Source organism: Castor canadensis, chromosome 8 (assembly GCF_047511655.1).
Source record: "Castor canadensis chromosome 8, mCasCan1.hap1v2, whole genome shotgun sequence".
Lineage (NCBI taxonomy): Eukaryota > Metazoa > Chordata > Mammalia > Rodentia > Castoridae > Castor > Castor canadensis.
The window spans coordinates 128,983,876-129,003,265 of NC_133393.1; the positions used below are offsets into that span (position 1 = coordinate 128,983,876).

Here is a 19,390-nt window from a genome sequence, read left to right on the forward strand (position 1 = left end):
CCTAGGAATAAACTTAACAAAAGAAGTGAAACCTCTATAATGAAAACTATAAACCACTGAAGGAAGACATCAAAGAAGACTACTGAAAATGGAAAGATCTCCCATGATCATGGATTGGCAGAATCAATACTGTGAAAATGACATATTACCAAAAGTAATCTACATGTTCAATGCAATTCCCATCAAAATTCCAAAGACATTTATCACAGAGATTGAAAAAATCAACCGTAAAGTTCATATGGAAGCACGAAAGACCACAAAGAGCCAAGGCAATACAGAGCAAAAAGAGCAATACTAGTGGTATCACAGTACCTGACTTCAAACTGTACTACAGAACCATAACAACAAAAGCAGCATGGTACTGACACAAAAACAGACATGAAGACCAGTTGAACAGAATAAAAGACCCAGATATGAATCCACACAGCTATACCCACCTGTTTTTTTGACAAAAGTGCCCAAAACATATAATGGAGAAAAGATAGTTTCTTCAACAAACATTGGTGGGAAAACTGGATATCGTCATGCAGAAAACTGATTCTAGATCCATGTCTTTCACCCTGAACAGGTATCAACTCAAAGTGGATTAAGGACCTTAATATAAGACCTAAAACTTTAAAACTAGTTCAGGAAAGAGTAGGGAATAAACTAGACACATACGCATAGGCAGTAACTTCCTAAATTGAACTCCACTGGCTCAGCAACTAAGAGAAAGGAGTGACAAATGGGACTGACTACATGCAATTAAAAAGCTTCTGTGCAACAAAAGAGATGGTCACCAGATTGAAGAGGCATCCCACAGAATGGAAGAAAATCTTGCCAGCTATATATCTGAAAAGGGATTAGTAACCAGAATGTATAGGGAGCTCAAAAAACTAAACTCCCAAAAAAGTCAATGACACAATGAAGAAATGAGAAAATAAAATGAATAGAGCTTTTTCAAAGGAAGAAGTCCAAATTGCCAAAAAACACATGAAGAAATACTTAACATCCCAGGCCATAAAAGAAATGCAAATCAAAACCACATTAAGATTCTTCTTCAGTCCTGTTAGAATGGCTATCAAGAACACAAAAAACAACAAATAATGGCAAGGATGCGGGGAAAAGGAAGCCTCAAATACTGTTGGTAGGAATGTAAATTAGTACAACCACTATGGAAAACAGTACAAAGGCTCCCCAAGAAAGTAAAAACAGAACTGGCATATGATCCCACAATAATATTCTTAAGAATGTATCTGAAGGAATGTAAGTCAGGTTACAATAAAGGCAGCTGCTCACTCATGTTTATTATACCACTATTCATAATAGCTAAATTATGGAAACAGCCAAGATGCCCCACTACTGATGAATGGATGAAGAAAATATGGTATTTATATACAATGAAATTTTATTCAACCTCAAGAAAGAAATTTTGTTGTTTACAGGTAAACGATAAAATGAATGAAACTTAAGAATATCATCTTAAGTGAAGTTAGCCAGGCTCAGAAAACCAAAGGCCACATGTTTTCTTTCATATGTGGCATATAGACCCAATACAAATACAAGCAGTATTATAAAAAAACAGGTTACGCTAAGGGGAGGTCATATATGAGAGAGGCAAGGTAAAAGAAGGAAGTTAAGAAGGTGAATATGGTTGATGTCTATCTACACAAGAATGAATATAGAATTTTTAAACCTGTTGAAAATACCATAAGAAGGGGACTAAGATAGAAAGGAGAAAAATAGAGGGGATGAACTAATTTGGGTTTATATATATATATATATATATATATATATATATATATATATATATATAAAATGTCACAGTGAAACACCCTGTATAGCTATCTAAACAAACAAAAATCATTTTTTAAAAACAAAAACATAAAATAGGAAGGCAAAACAAGTTCTATATGAGGATATAAGGAAAGTGAATGAGGGGAATATGGTAGAAACATTGCGTACACATATATGTAAATGAAAAAATGAAACCTGCTGAAACTACTCCAGAAATGAGGGGGGGAAAGAATGATGCAGGGGTTAAATTCAACTATGGTATATTGTGAGAACTTTTGTAAATGTCACAATGTACCCCCAGTACAACAATAATAAAAAGAAAGCATTAAAAATAAAAAATAAAATGGTCCTTTAGAATTATTCCATCCCATTCCATAATTTCAACTAAGTTGGTGATCACACTTGATTATTTCAAGTATAGACCTTCCTCTTAAGCATCAGAATAATATTTATTTCTCTCAAGTTGGAATCTAAATCTGAGTATTTCACAGCTTCTTGAAATGAACATGTCTGAATTGTATTGATTACCATCCCTGCCTTACCACTTGCCATTTATGTAATCTCTTAATCAATGGTGCTGCTTCCTACAGACTTTGCACCCTCAACCCTTACCTTCTTCTCTCACTCATCATTCTAACTTCATAATATTATATTAATGCTTCTTTACAAGTATTTCTAAGTACAATCCTTTCACACAATATTTTGCCACTACTACCACCAGTACTCTCTCATGGATGATATTGTTGCTAGGTCAGGAAATGACCCAATCACTCTGTCTTTCTTTACTCAGTTTTAGCTGTAGCCCATTTCTATCTGCTGACCTTGGTCTTCCAGAATAATATTTTTTAATAATTAACTTTCATGTTTTTTTCTGTTGATGTTCTTATTACCTGACAATGAAATCCAAGCTCTTTGTCAAATATTTATGATTGGAACACATTTTCTGGTTAAAATTTCTCATAACTTAATGGAAATATCAACATTTGAATCACAGAATAATATATTTGGGAATCAAATCCCTGTGATTTTTCCAGATGATTTTCCCAGTCTAGGACGAAGAGTTATCGAAGATTTGGACAACTTGAGGGACCCTGCAGACTGTTTACCTCCATCTCTCAGTAAGTTTTATTCCCCAGCTTTGCCTCTACTCATTATCACCTCTTCTCAGACTGGGTTGCAAATATAAAAAACTACAAAGAAGCACGTGAATATCTCTCAATAGATGGCACATATGATAAAATTCTAGCAACCCCATAGTCCCATGTCTCTGAGCCATACAGTGATGCTGGCTCACATTCACCTTGCAAAAGTGAATTTTATACTTGTAAATGTATAAAATTATGCGATGAAATTCGTTCTGACCAACCCAGAGTCCTACCATTGATGACCATTTATAGTTTATCCATTTAAAAGTCTTCATACCAATGTTGACTTAAGTATATATTCTTTATGTAAAACCTCAGTGCAAAAAATGCTCTATGGGCTTTCTACAACCTAAAATCTTTAACTTCACCCAATCTTCTTACCCTAAATCAAATCTAATGAGATGGATTTTCTTCCAATGGTCACCTCTAATTACATTTGTTATAAAATATTTCTCTTGGGCACAGCTAATGAATTATTTGTTTCTTCAGCATTCTGTTATGGCATTTGCACCCTCTCTAGTATGGGAACTACCTTTGTATTTTAATTAGATGATTACATGTCACTCTCCCAAACTTGACTTTGAGTGCCAGAAGTACAGCATTATTTCCTCTACATCTCTTTATCTCTACCACACAGGATGGTCCTACAACATAAGGTGTTCGGTTTTGTTTAGTGAATAAAAGGAGGGGAAGTATTATCGATTATATGAATGATAAAAATGAACTTGTCCTTGTATGGTATGTTTTCCATTATTCCACTTTAGATCTATGCACATATTATGTTTATAGATGAATTTGCAGTACTTAAAACTCTTCCATAGCACTTGATATTCATAACCTCACTATGAAGCAGACAGAGCTGATATCATTTGTCTCATTTTAGAGATGAGAGCATTGGTATTTAGAGGAAAGGAGACAAAACTAAGACGATATAAAAATAAGATCAGAATCTAGATCTCTTGACTTCTTGAATAACAAAATATACAGTATCATTTTAGTCTACATCATCTATCATGCAATGGACCAGGAGAAATTACAATGTCTACTATGAAATAAGGGGAACTATCCTTTGAATTCACAGTGCAGAAAACAGAAATACAAAATATTATGGAGTACACCACTGCAGATAAGACTCAAATTGTAAATATGAGAAAAATTTCAAAAGTATGAACTTTAAACTGTTTGGGAATACTCTGTTATCTGAGAGCAGCATATTTTCAGAAAGACTTTCAATATTTATTTTAACCTTCATAATCACTTGTTGTCTCTGAAGAATTCTTTTTGAAATAGAAATATAGTATTACAATTTATAGAAAAGATGAAACATTAGCCAAGAAATATGCATAGGGAGGTCCAAGTTACTTTAGCTCGGAGAAAAGTCTTTCTTTCTGTTTATTGAAGACTATATTTTCCTTGTAGAATTGCCTTGTCACATCTGTTAAAAATCAGTTGACCACTTAAATGTGAGTCTATCATTGGTTGTTTTAAATTTTACTTGACCTCAGCAATCCAACCTCCATACTGCTGCCCAAATTAAATATAGATATCATTATGCTATTCTCCTACTTAAAATCTTCCAGTGGTCAGTACCCCATATTCCACAGAATAAATCCAAACAAAGTCACATCATCTTCAATACCACTGATAATTTTAATAGATAGAGGAGAACCTATAAAAGAGGAAAGTGTATTATGTTCAAAGGCATAGAAGATACAAAAAATATAGAAATTTCTGAGATCCAGGTACATTTATGTTGCCATAATATAGGTCATGAGGCCTTATTTATATTCATCTAATCAGTAAATTTCTCTCTCTTTATAATTTGTAAATATTTTTCTCTTTTTTTAGTGTCCTTTGCCTATTCATCTTAGTTCCTTGATCTAATTCAGTGCAACCCAAAGTATTTTCTCTAATGGGAATCATAAGCATCATCTGGTAGCTTATTTAAAATATGAACTCTCAGATCCTGCCCCAGTTAATCAGAATCTGAGGCAGATGCAAAGAATTGGTATTTTAGCAAGCTTTTCTGCTTTTTCATGTGCATGCTGACTGTTTTACATGATTGATGTTCTGATTCTTTAAATTGTTTCATCTAAGCTTATGCATCTTAAAATATTTAAAGTATTGACTAGAAAAAAATTCATAGATATAAGAAATTCTTAAAAGTAATTGCTACTTATAGCCACTTCTAAGTACTAACTTTATTAAATTAGTAGGTATGGTTTTTTTTAAGCAATAGACACTTAACTATTAGTTAAGTGAAGCTTGAAAATCATACTAAAACATGTGAGTTCTTGGGATAACATTCAGGAGAAAGAGAAAATGCTAAGACATTTATTTTGAAAATGATTGTTAAATCTTAACACATCCATTATTAGTGTTGAAATAATCATAATTTTTCCTTTAATATGTTAATATCATTTATTACATAAATAACTTCATAATGTTGAATGATTCTTGGATGACTTCTCCTTGACCTTAATACATTCCTATTTTTTCTAATAATTTGTTGACTGATGTTGATTTAATTTGTATAAAGTTTATGATTTGGTAACACATTTATGTGGTTCAAAGACAAAATTATTTTTAAAATGTATACTAAGAAACCTCATTCTGTCCTTGCCCCATCACCTCATTCCACCATTTTTAGTAGTTTCTCATTTATTCTTTCAATTTTTCTGTAAATAAAAGCAAATACATTTATACTTATTACTTTTTTATTTTATAAAAGTTGGCATAATATAGCCATGATTTAACACATTTTTTTCCTTTTAAAATCTCTCCATATCTATACTTAGAAATTTCCTATTTTTTCTTAATTATGTGTTTCTTCACTGTTTCTTGAGCTAAAACCTTATTGCTGGGTTCTTAAATGCTTCAATCATTTGTTATTCTGAAGGATGCCACAATTAATAACTTTGTATATGGATTCATATTTCAAATATTCCTGCTGTTTAGGTGCCATGAGGTGAGATTTCTACATTAAAGGGTAAATGCATCTGTAATTTTGGAAGATATTGTAAGTTAGCCTCCCTTAGAGAAGTTGCTCCAATGTATGTATAGTAGCCTTATGGATATAATAGTTTGCAAATTTTTGGTTAGTTTGTCATTAGGTGTGAGAAATACTATATTATAATCTGTTTCTCTTAATGTAAATAAAATTTGATGTGTTTTAATAATTCATCCAATGAACTATTTATATTTTTTTACTTAGTTTTCCAATGGATTATTTTTCTTTTTTCCCTACAGGTGTCTAAGGTGTTTTTAAATGTGAGGGAGACTAGTTCCAAGTCTATCTTAAAGAAGGATAAGGATAGTTTGGGAAGGGTAGTTTGGGGTTGGAGGGAGGCAGAAATTAAGAGTTGGATTTTTGACATGTTCAATTTGAGTTATCAGTGAGACATTCAAAGTAGATGCAAATTAGACTGTTGGAAGTTCCAAATTGGAACTCAGAGGAGAGAAGTGGGTTGCTAATATAAATTTGGTAGTCATTAGCATAGAGATGATAATTAGGGCTCTGGAAATGGCTGAGATAATCTAGAAAGAAAAAGTAAAAGGGAAGGGAAAAGAGACCAGGGTTATGCCCCAAGATACTTAAATATTTAGAGGAGCCAGAACAGTGCTTCCATCACCCAGGTAAGGCTTGGGTCAGCTGAATTTCCCAGGCCACTTGCTTCTGAAAGAAGGAAATCATGTAGGGATTTCTCCAATGCAAGTTAGAGCAGAGTACACCCCCAGATCATACCACTGAGGAACGTGATAAAGACCTCAACATGCCAATTCACCATAAAGGCTGAATGACATCTCAGACATAGATGCTAGTAGCTGTGTTACATGGTCCATTTTGAGCAAGGTACCAGCACAATTACTAAAACATTTTATTCTCCAGTGCTCAAGAAACCAGACTTTACCAAGTACATAGTAACTCTCTGTGATTCACAAATACACACGCATATATACATATGTGTGTGCATATATACATACTTTTTATATAGTCAAGCAAACCTTCTGTTACAGAACGTTAAGTCCACTTACTCACAAGTGGAAAACAGCCAAATGAGTCAGGGACAAGTTGTTGGAGTAAGGATGAGTAAGGAAAAAATTATTCATAATATTAGTAAAATGAGATGGTGGACTAATGTCTGGAAATAACCATCTTAATTAAGCCTAAATTGCAAGCTCCTTTTATCCTTAGGCAATGAAAGAGATGGGGTATGTGTTAGGAAAAAATTGATGACTGGATACTTTTAGGTGTTTCTGGGTGGTCTGGAATAGAATTCTGTGTGGCCAAATGGTTAGTGTTGTGTTGATCATGATAGCAGGTAAATTGAAAATATCTTAGTTATCTTAGTGTCTTCAGTCTTTAGAGAAGAGAGATTAGTGAAATTTTGGCCAATTGAGGGCAAGCATTAGCTAAATCATTAGCATGTCTTCTTGGAGTACGTCTATTGAGCGGAAACAATTTGACCCAGTGATTAAGATAACAAAGGACACAATATAATATGAAGGCAGAGATATCAAACCTTTTCATCAGATATCTGAAAACCCAAATGAAGAGTCAGTGCTTTCGACAAAAAGGAAATTCAGGTCCCTGAATAGTAACCTAGGCAACTGTTATCATCATAACCCACATGTCAAAAGTATTATCTACAACAAAGCTAGTGGGAGACTAATATATATATTCAAAATTTAGTCCTTTATTTATTTATTTTTATTTTTTAGTGACGCTTGGGATCAAACTTAAGGCCCTGCACATGTGAGGCAATAACTTTATCAATGATGATACCTCTAGTACCAAATTGGTGATTTTTTTTCTGGTATTGAGGATTGAACTCAGGGTCTCTCATGTTTGCTAAGCAAGTGCTCTACCACTTGAGCTATACCCCTAGTCCTTTTGCTTTTATTTTGTTTTGCTTTTATTTTGCACAGTCAATGTCCTGTGCTTTTGCCTGACAGGCTTCAAAATGCAATCCTCCTGTCCCTGCTTCCTGAGTAACTGGGATTACATTCATGTATCACAATGTTTGTCCTCTAAATTAGTGACTTTTGAAGGCAAATAATGAAAAGCAAGTGATAATATTGGGCTTATTTAGGATTTTCCTCAGTTATACACTTATGTTGCTTTCTATATGAACTCTTAAAATTTAATATAAAAAATAAAAGCAAAGCAATAACAATAAAGAATTGAAGGTTCTGGAACATGCACAATATCACACAGATTTTACAGGACAGTTAAAACTTGGTAGATGCAAGGGTGTGTGAGGATGAGGTCAAATGGCAGCATACCTACCTAGCATGCACAAGGTCCTGAGTTCAAACCCCAGTACAACCAAAAAAGAAAGAAAGAAGAGCTAAGAAGGAAAGAAGAAAGGAAGATAGGAAAATAGGACCACAGGGAGCACAAAAGAGGAAATTCATGAGGTCCTAAGAGTGGGATAAACTTTGTGAAGTCATCTCTTTCTGACTTGGAAAATGAAAAGACAGCTCAGGACACCCATGTCTGTTGGAACATGGAGGAATCATAAAAATATAGTCATGATGAACACAAATTCTATGTATAAATTCTTTCCAACAATTTGATGAACCCTGAAACACATAAGTATGATGTGGACTGAAGACAGCTTAGCAGCAGAAGAGACTGTAGGGTAGGAAGGACTGAGCCGTGATTTAAGCTACCACCTGAGTCAGTATTTGCAGTTTGGATCTAATCGAATTCATTTTCTGAACTAGGAAAACAAATGAAGAAGAAACAGGATTCTTTTGAAGTGTATGAAAGGAATCAGTGTTTCTACAATATGCCAATCAAAATGTCTAGTATATAATGCAAAATTGAGGATAAACAACCTGGAAAATGTAACCTATTCACAAGACCTAAGACAATCAATAGAGACTTCAAGTTGAGATAGATTTTGAAGTGTAAGGATTTCAAAGCATCAATTGTAACTATGCTCAATTAGATTAGCATGTATATACATATACACACATATATACATACACACTTAAGATGAATAAAAACAGAAAAATCTCAGCTAAGAAATACAAAGTATAAAAAAATTAAATGGAGATTCTAGTACTAAATATTCCAATATCAAGTCAATTTATTTAAAAACTCCAGTTTGATCGCCATCACAGGAAATAAAAAAAAGCAAATGACAACCACTGCAAAACCACTTAATAATCTGAAGTCACAAAACCAGTTAGTGGTTTGAACTCGATTCCGACATCAAAGTCTTCTCCTCTAACATTGTGAAGAATGTGTCAAATTTCATATATTAGCACCATGAAGTTAACATCACAAATATTTAGGAAATGGACTTATATCAGCATGAAGATACAAGCCAAATTTTAATAGTGTTTTTAAAATCATTTTTCTAGTAATGAACGCATATACTACTCATGTAAAAATAGGTTATTTCTATTTACTTAAGTTTGCTAAAAAAAGAACTTTGAGCAATGCTTATGCTTTGTGAATTTATTTTCAAAATAAGCAATTAAAAATAGTTTCAAAATTGACAAATTAGGTTTAATAACTCCAATGACATAATTTCTATCTTTTCATCATACATTTTGCTAATGGAGCATTTCAAAATATTTTCTAAGTTAAAATTCTCATTCTTAAATTTATTCAATAGAAAGAGCCTGTTGTTTATATTTCATTTCTCATTGTGAGTCATGATATTTAGGTTCACTTGTCATTTAAATGCAGTCATTCCACAAAATTACTTCAGTTAAAGTGCGTTTTTAATTCCTTCAAGTGCATCAGCTACCTCTTGACCAAGTCATCTTACCCTACTAGGAAGTGGTATTATAAAACCTAAAGAATATTGCAAAGGAAAAGCATAAAGTAATTCACTGGGGACAAAACAAGTAGCATGCTGAACTTGCATGAGTGGGAAGAGGTTTTCCTAGTGATTACATAATATGACAAGGATCAAATTGTGCTACTTTAGACCTGGCTGCAGTTCTTTTTTCTTAAAATCTGACTTGTCAAAGGCGTGGCATCTCATCATAACACTTATATATATGATTCTCCAATGGCCTCTCTTTTGGTACATATCATTACCCCCACTGCATTTATACATCAAGCAATACCCATACCCCCTTAAATTATGTATATCTCATTACATTCCAGTCAAGCTTGACATTGACACTCTGCACCTCATTTGCTTAATATGTAGCAACTTTTAATACTTTCTTTCCATCTGTGTCATTTATGACACAGATTTATTTATTTATCACTTAGGCATAACTACATGAAAAATTTACCTTTATCTTATAGATTTGCCCTGTCATATTTAATAACAAAGAATCTATTTATATTCACCTGCATAGTTTCCTTACAATTTGAGGGAGATACAGTCATGTGGTCTTTTACCAGATACAGTATCAGTAAGTTTAGCTAAATCTTACTCTGATCCACTTAATAAAATGTGTCTTGCACACTTAATAAAGTGAATAAGATAAATCCATGCTAATGTTAGTCCATTAAGTGATTGTGATATTAAAATGTGTGCCTTAAGTGCCCTGGCTATCTTAGACCCACAATCCACCTGATCTTCACTTACTGAGTCTCTGGGATTACAGGCATAAATCACCATGTCCAAATAACCCTTGGATTTAGAACATCAAAATAATAGGAAAGGCTGATTACCTTACATGTGATGCAGACACCTTCATCTTAAGTGCCTTCCTCTACTTTTGTAGATAATTAGTCCTGGTTAAGGTAACCTAACTAATATGGAATTGGATGGCAGTGACAATCAAGGCTAACTTGGGGACACTGAATGCTATTTTTAGTGGTCTTTGAGCCACCATATCCTGGAGCAGCTAATGCAGAGTCAAATACACAATTACTACCAAATAATTTTGGCTGTTTTTTCAAGAAACTCAATAATTCAAAACCAGGAATGGTGACACAGACCTGTAATCCTACCTATGTGAGAGGCATAGGTAAGAAGACTGCTGTCTGAGGCTGGATCCTATCTGAAAAGTAACTAAAGAAAACAAAAAGAGTCAAGGGGATGTGGCTCAAGGGATGGCCACATTAGCATGATGCCCTAAATTCAAATGCCAGTACCATCACCAAAAAAAGAAATATATATGTATTGAATATACACTTGACTCACATATAGCATTGGGTAACAGAGATTTGACCCAGCTCCCAAATTGTCAAATCTGAGAATCTGAGAACTTTATCACCATTTCATCACATCTGTAATTTAACATGATGATTCAACACTACAATAAGCAGAGTGCTCTGTGTCACAACAGTTGAGCAAGATACACAGCCCTTCAGAGGTAGCTCCATGATGGAGAGACAACAAAGAGATCTGTTCTATTTGATTCCAGGCTGACAAGAATACTTCCTGTTAGGACATTACAGCTGTGTCCCAAAATAAACTGTGGACTACAGAGATTATTGATGGTTCTATATCAGACCTGTGATTCCTATCTTCCTGAAGGGAATAGTCTTTGCCTAGTTTATTGATGCAGAGTCCTAGATCACTGTCTGACACTAAGTTAGGCACTCAATGTTATTTATTGATTATAATACAAACATGTGATGCACTTTCAAAGAGCAAAGAAAGTCCAATAGAGTAAAATATTGCTATGTCTACACATATTCCAGGACAAACCAAGAATATATTTCATTTAAACTATCTTCTTACAGTTTTATTAACTTTTATGAAAATGAATATCTTCATCAAAGTGATACAATTATTTCTATTACCAACCTCTTGTTAGTTTCTCTAAAGATACCTACTTGTATTCACTAAAAAACTTTCCCTCTTAACCAATCTAAATATTTATAACACAAACAGTATTCTTGGTTTGTATGTGATTTTGAAAGCAAGTTTGAAACTTTTCACATCTGAACATAACATTGGAGACCCACAAATCAATGGCCAGGGGAAGATTCCTGCTAATTATCAGAACATGGGAATAACTGTGACCTCATCAATTTATATTTACAGGCACTATTTGATATGCTGTTGAATTTGATAATAAATAAAGGTCATCATAATAATTCTTTCCCAAGATTATTGTACTTTTAATTGATGATTTATTTCATATAATTTCTGTTCAAACAGAATAGAAATATAAATTAAATATAAATTATAAATTATAGTCACTTGTCAATGCTATGTTGTAGCCTAAATAAAATTATTCTATCAGTAGCTTACATGTTTTATCAATATTTCTATGCTAAAAATGCCATCTCCCTGCATATATAAATTCTACTTAGTATGCACATTACTTCTTTATGCTATTTCCCTTACTTTGCATAATACTATGTAAGTGACTTTTAAAACGTATCTCCATATTATTAGTAACCTTTCATACTAGAAAACAATGACGCAATGGGCTTCAAAATATATTTTGCTCAAGGCTAGCATAATTTAAAGTATGAAATCCATTTTTATACTTTATCATTTCTGACAAGAAAATTTAGGAGAGCAAAATAACTATTAACAAGTAGAAAATCTGCTTATACAGCATTAGGAAAAAAACGTGCTATTTTGTTTATTCATCATAGGAAGCATGTCACTGGCATTAAGATTGACAGAATTGAAGTAAGCAGCATTTTTAAATGTACATTTTAATGATTCCTAAGCTCATTAATGATTTTAATGATTAATCATCATTTTAATGATTCCTAACCTCAAAAAAGCATTCTATGTTGTATAAGATACTGAATAGTGCACCAAAATACTCTGATCTTGTCCATCCATAAAAATGGCTAATTTGTCTAAATTTGGATGATGAGAATTCATTAATCCTAGTCATCAAAATATATTATTTTGCTTAATGAAATATAAGAAAAAAAATTACCATCATTCCCATCCTGCCCTAAAAGAATGTCTGATGTCTTTAATGTAACATTTTTAAACTAATTAGTTTCCACAAGACACATACAGTTGCTCTGAATAAAAGCTTCAAATGAGATTTTTCAATGAATTATTTAAAATTCTTGTTCATTCTATATCCTGGCAAGCTTCATCCACATACAAGAGTAAATTTCTGGATGAAGTTGAAAAAAGTACACGTTACTTTTTACTACTTTTAATATTAATTCTGCCTTTATACTCTCAATGAATGTCTATGTATCTTTCCTCATTGTGTAAATTAAAATGTAACACTTAGTAATTAAAACTAATCATTATTTCTACTTTTATACATATTTATATGTAGACATGGATAATGAGCATAAAATTGTTCTTTAGGTCATTTCTGACTTTCTGAACATTCTCATCATTACATATATTGGATTTTTTCTGATTCTTTTTTTAAGTTTATTTTTAGTGTTTTTCTCTGGGTGACATTTACAAAAGTTCTTACAAATTAAATGTTTTTATAAAATTTGCTAGGTATATCATAGTCTCTTTAAATTATCTATTTTAAAATTTTTCTTATAATGAATTCTTTGAAACTAGTAGAAATTTCTGGTGCTGACAATTTGGTTGTTAAAAACAGAGAGTGTCTCAGGTCTCTTTGAGAATGCAGACTCTGAGTTATGATCAACTACAGTGGGTAGAAACAGATTAGCAATTAAGATAGTACTTTTACTATAAAGATCAATGAGTTATTCTTAATGAAAAAGAATACTTATATGTACATAAATACAAACAACATGAGAGTAGGAAAGAGAGAGGCAGAGAGACAGAGAGAGAGAGAGACACACACACAGATTCAGAGAGAGAGAGATCGAGAAGATAAGTTCAGGCAGCTGGTGCCAGTTCAATTGGGTAAACAGAATTCCTGCATTCAGATATCTATCTATAATAAACAAACAGAAAGGGCAAATAGTTTTCTTATTATTTCAAATTTAATACTACAATTGCAATGAGTATTATGAAAAGACACTGGGCTACCATGATCTTAATGCACCTAAGCAATTACAGATGGAGCAGCTATGACAAAGCAAGGACAAAATGTGAAGTATCTGGCTCAAACAGATCACATATACTGCTATTTTGCTTTTTAAAAAATGTTCTCAGTATTTTAGGCTCCAGTAGCTCACCAGTGTAACCCTAGGTGCTTGGGAAGCTGAGATCAGGAAGATGCTATCTGAGGCCAGCATGAAAAGAAGTTTGTAAGACCCCCATCTCCACAGAGAAAGAAACTGGGTATGGTAGTGCAAGCTTGTAATACCAGAGATAGTGAGAGACATAAAATAAGATCTCATCATACACTAATAAAATGTCTTTAAAAATTAAAAATTAAAAAAACCCAGTATCTCAATCCAGGCAAGCCAAAGGAAAAAGTGAGATCCTTTCTGCAAAATGAATAAGGTAACAAGGGCTGGAATTGTGGCTAAAGCCTTAGAACACCTGCTATCAAACATGAAGCTCTATGTTCAAGTCTCAGTACCAAAAAATAAATGTACTTTAAAATTCTCAATTCAAGTCTTTCTACATAGGCTTGAATTAATATTGACTGAGATCTAGCATTGTATGTAGTGATTCAAAAAACACAAATAACTAAATCTTCAAGTGCCCACCTCTTCCTAAAATCTAAAATTTCCTGGTGTTTCAATAGTATCCTAATTTTCTTGTATTTGTTTTTACATCTTTGTCACTAATTGTTGATTTATTTTGTGGGGGATTTTTAAATGATTTCAAATTTAAAAAGAAGGTACAAAATCAATGCAAGGAACAGATTAATCAATTGTATTTTATCCCAATCACAAATACCAATCTGTAGGTACTTAAATATATATTATCTGTCTGTCTGTCCATCTATCTAATCTATGTTTCTTTCTATCTATCTCATGAATGTATTTTCAATCTCGAATGACTCAGAAAATGTATTCTTTGCAGTATGTAATATCTCACACTTCAAATATTTAGAGAATTGATAAACCTTTATGTAGATGGGCAAAGAAAATGCTGGAAAGACACAAACTACCAATGTAATGCATTAAAGTGGGATATCACTACATACCAGTGACTTAAAATAATGGAATGAAATAAAGACTTTAAACACATAAATACAACTTACATGAACTAACCCAATTGCTAGATCCCAAAGTATGAAAATTCACTCATGAAGAAGTAGAGAAGCTGAATGGTTGTATAAAGATTAAATTTGATTCATAGTTCAAAACCTTCTGAAAATATTTTTACACTCAAGTATTTTCATTGGAAAATTCAATAAAACTTACAAATGATATAGCACCACTCAGACTACATAGTATCTTCTAGATAAAAGAATAGGAATAAATGTTTTATTCATTTTATGTTGTTATCATTACCCAAATTTCAAAAGAAAGAACAGGGAAAAACCTGCATACAATTACTCCTGGTGCATGTCTATACAGATAACTTTCAACATAACACTACTATATAAAATCCAAGAATGCCTGGAAAAAATAATACTCCATAACCAAATGTAATTTGTCCCATAAATATAGGATTACATTAGCATTTTAAAAGTGATCAATATAAACCACTCTACTTACAGATTATCTCTTACATTTTCTCTTTGACAAAATAAGAAAACAAGAGGGTGGAACAGGTCTGCCCAGAACCAGGAGTCGAGGAGGAGGTGGTGGGGGGAGGAGGGAGGAGTAGGTGGCCCAAAAAATGTATACAAATGTGAGTAAATGTAAAAACGATAAAATAAATTTTAAAAAGCCTATGATGATGTCAATTGAGTCAGGGAAAGTATTTGACAAAATTCAACATCTGATCATCAAAACAAAACAAATGAACAGAAGGAACTCAGCAAACTATAAATAAAAAGAGATTTCCTTAACCTGATAAAGGACACTTAAAATTAACCCATAAATAATATCATACTGAATGATAAAAAACTAAACGCTTCCTTCTTTAGATCAGTGTGGTAAACAGAAATCTAAAGACCCCCAAGATTCCTGATTCCTGGTGTTGGAACCTTAAATATTCTATGCCCATTGATTGTGGGTGAGACCATGCAACAAAAATGCCTACAACTCTCATGATCATATTACTAATTTGTCAATTTTGAGATTATCAAGAGAGAGATTGTCGTAGGAGAGTCTGACTTAATTGAGAACCCTTTAAAAGAAGGTGAACTATCCTAGGGTTGTTCTTCTTCTGGTTTAGAGAACCAAACTGGTATGTTGTGATAGCACCATGTCACAATGACTTGAGGACAACCTCTAGGAATTGAGACTAGTCTCTGGTCAACAGCTAGCAAGAAATGAGAGCTTCAATCTCACAACCTCGAGGAATACAATTCTGCCAAACACCACGGGACTACGAAAGAGAACTGTACACTCATTAAGAGATCATAGATCCAGCCATCTCTTGATTTGTCATATCTTAAGCAGGGACCTGGTCAAACTATATTCAGGCTCTTAAGTCATGGAAGCCTGTGATAGAAAACCTGTTTCATTTAAAGCTTTCAAAATTTTAATAATTACTTATATGGCAAAAGGAAACTTACACAACTGGTAGTAAAGCAAATGTTTCCATTGCTCTCTCTTCTATTCAAGATCAAACTGGAAATCTCCTTTAAATTGAGAAGACAAGAAAAAATAAACAAAAGGAATTCTGATAAAAAGGAGAGATAAAATTAACTTTACTTGTATTCAATGTGATTCTCAGGTGGAAAATTCCAACTAATCTAACAAAATAAATTCTTAAACTTAGAACTAATAAGGATTATCAATATGACCACGGACATAGGCGGACTCTTGAGGTCCCAGTAGGGTGGATTTGTATTCTGGCTATCACTGCCTCTGGCTGACTGCAGTGGTCTAGGGCCATGAGTACACTACAGTATACAACAGACCATAGTGGCATGGAACTAGGTCCTACACTGGGTACACTATTCTTGATGTGACTTTTTGTTATGACATAGATGGCCATGGGCCTACTACCACATTCTTCCCACAAACCCACTCAGCATGACAAGGAGAGAATTATTGCCTGTTTGGGGAAAGAAAAAGGAGGCAAATGCAAACCATTGCTTAAGGCCCAGTGTTGGAAAGAATCCTATGACACTCGAACACAGAATGGTGATAGTGGACTAGGAAGCTGGGCCCACTCCAGCCTTAGACAGAGGATTGTAGAGACAGGCTACCCTTTTAAGGCACTCAATCCATTTAATCCTGAAGAGCATACCAACTGTGAGTTTGTGACAAACTTGGGCTTGAGTCACCCTCTAGTGCTGAAACACAGACTTAGAGAAAGTAAGTAACCAGCTTAGAATTTCTGGTATAACAGGTATATTATAAAGATTGGAGTAAATATTTAATCTTTTATTGCATACATGTTGTCATATGCCAAACATACATTAAGAATGTTCTAGGGACCAAAATAAAAAACCAGAAATTGACCATAAAAAATCAATATGTATGAAATCCCAGAGGATTTTAAAAGGCTGTTTTAAAGAAAACTGCATTTTAAGACTGCCCAAAGAAATAATACAGTGATTTATCAGAATAAATTAACAGAAAAAATGAAATATTTTAAAAACAAACTGAAATCCTTGAGTAGAAAAATATAATGTGCAAAATTAAAAACATGATAGCAGAGCATCAGCAGCAGAATAGGTCAACCAGAAGGTTCCAGTGAACTTGAAGCCATGCTGTTTGACAATACACAGTTGGAGGTTAAAAAAAAAATTAAAAGCAATTGATAAATTCTTTTACTCAAAAGCACAAAGTATAAGAGAACTTTCAGATAGCATTAAAAGTACAAATATTTGGTTAACTGGAATTCAAGAGGACTTGAGAATGCCAAAGGGATAGAAAGCTTATTTAAGGGGATAATAGCAGAAAACTTCCCTAACCTGGAAAACAATATAAATTTCCAAGTACATGAAAAGGTCACAAGTCAGATTCATCTCTATCACATCTACACAAAGATGTACTGTAATTAAGCTATTACAGGCTCAAAAAAGAAAAAGGAATTTTCAAAGTAGCAAGAGGAAAGAAGCAACATACAAGGATGCTGCATATTCACCTGAGAGCAGAATTGTCAATACAAACCTCATGGGACAGGAGAAGGGAAGACAATACCAACAAAAAAATGCAGTACCAAGCAAGGCTCTCTTTTAGAAATGAAGGAGCAATGAAGACATTCAAAGACAAATAAAAGCTGAGGGATTTTGTCATTGCTAGATCTATCCTGCTGGAAATATTAAAGGAAATTCTTCAAAGTGAAAGAAAGAGATGCTAAAGAGTAAACTAAAACAATGGAAGGTAGAAAGCTCAAAGTAAGAGTAACCATATAGACAAATTTTAATTCTCTAATATTATAAACATGGTGTGAGGACTAAACGCAAAATAAACCTAATAGCTATATTAATATGCTTATAAATAGACAATACAAAAATTTGTACAATGAGACATTAAAATTCAAAACAAGGAAAATGAAGTTTATGTGTGGAGTTTTTATTAGTATTTTCCTTACATTTGTGTTTATTTTTCTATCTAAATGATCTGCATAAATTTGCTGTCATTTCAAAATAACTTGTTACTACCAGGAGATGGTTTTTATAAGCCTCATGATAACTTCAAAGCAAAAGCCTATGAAAGATACATACAAAATACTAAACAATGAAAACAATACACTACTGAAGAAAAATCAAAGTAAGATAAAAGAAAAAAGATAGAACTACCAAAGGGAAGATGAGAAAAGATAGAAAACAAGTAACAGCATAACAATAGTAAGACTTATTATCATAAATCTAAATGGATTAAATTATTTAGTTAAAATACGTAGAGTAAACAAATAGATTTTTAAAAAGACCTCACTTCACTTTTAAGGACACACATATACTGAAAATGAAGGAATGGAAAGTAATATTACATGTAAGAGGAATGTAAAAAAACACAAGAGTAATAATACATCAGATAAAATAGATTTTAAAATTGAAAGTAGTAAAAGCACAAAGAACAAGATAGATCATTGTATAATGATAAAGGAGTCAATTCAGGAAGAGAAAATGACAAAATATCTGCACCCAAATACCAGAGCATGTAAATATATAAAGCAAATATCCAAAGGAACAAATTCCAAGGCAATATTGTGAGAGGAATTTAACATCCCACTTTCAGCAGTGGACAGATCCTTCAGACAGAAAATCAACAGAGAACATTATATCTAACAGCAGCCAAATATCCAAATCTCAATAGCACATGAGCAGTTCTCCATGATACGTAACATGGTAGGCTACAAAAGAAATCTTCATGAATTTTTAAAAATTGACAATCAATGGATCAAGGAGGAAATATAGAAGGAAAATTTAAAAATTTCTGAAAGCAAATGAAAGTGGTGATGCAATATACCAAAACCTACCAAAAGCAATTCTAGGAGGGAAGATTATAACAGTCAATTCCAACATCAAAAATGCAAAAAGATCTCAATCTATTTTTCTACCTTACCAAATAAGAAAAACAAGAACAAATCAACCCAAAATTAGTAGAGGGAAAAAAGAATAAAGATCAGAACACAAATGACATAATGAAATATTAA

General features: G+C 32.9%; 1 long non-coding RNA gene across 2 annotated transcripts in view; it reads left to right on the plus strand.

The window, feature by feature from the left end:
- The first annotated feature begins 2,807 nt into the window (after positions 1-2,807).
- Positions 2,808-19,390, plus strand: part of LOC141425558 (uncharacterized) — a 143,093-nt gene continuing 126,510 nt past the window's right edge. For both annotated transcript variants that reach the window (XR_012450533.1, XR_012450534.1), the window contains exon 1: positions 2,808-2,894. This is a non-coding gene — a long non-coding RNA (uncharacterized lncRNA). The remainder of the gene's footprint in view (positions 2,895-19,390) is intronic.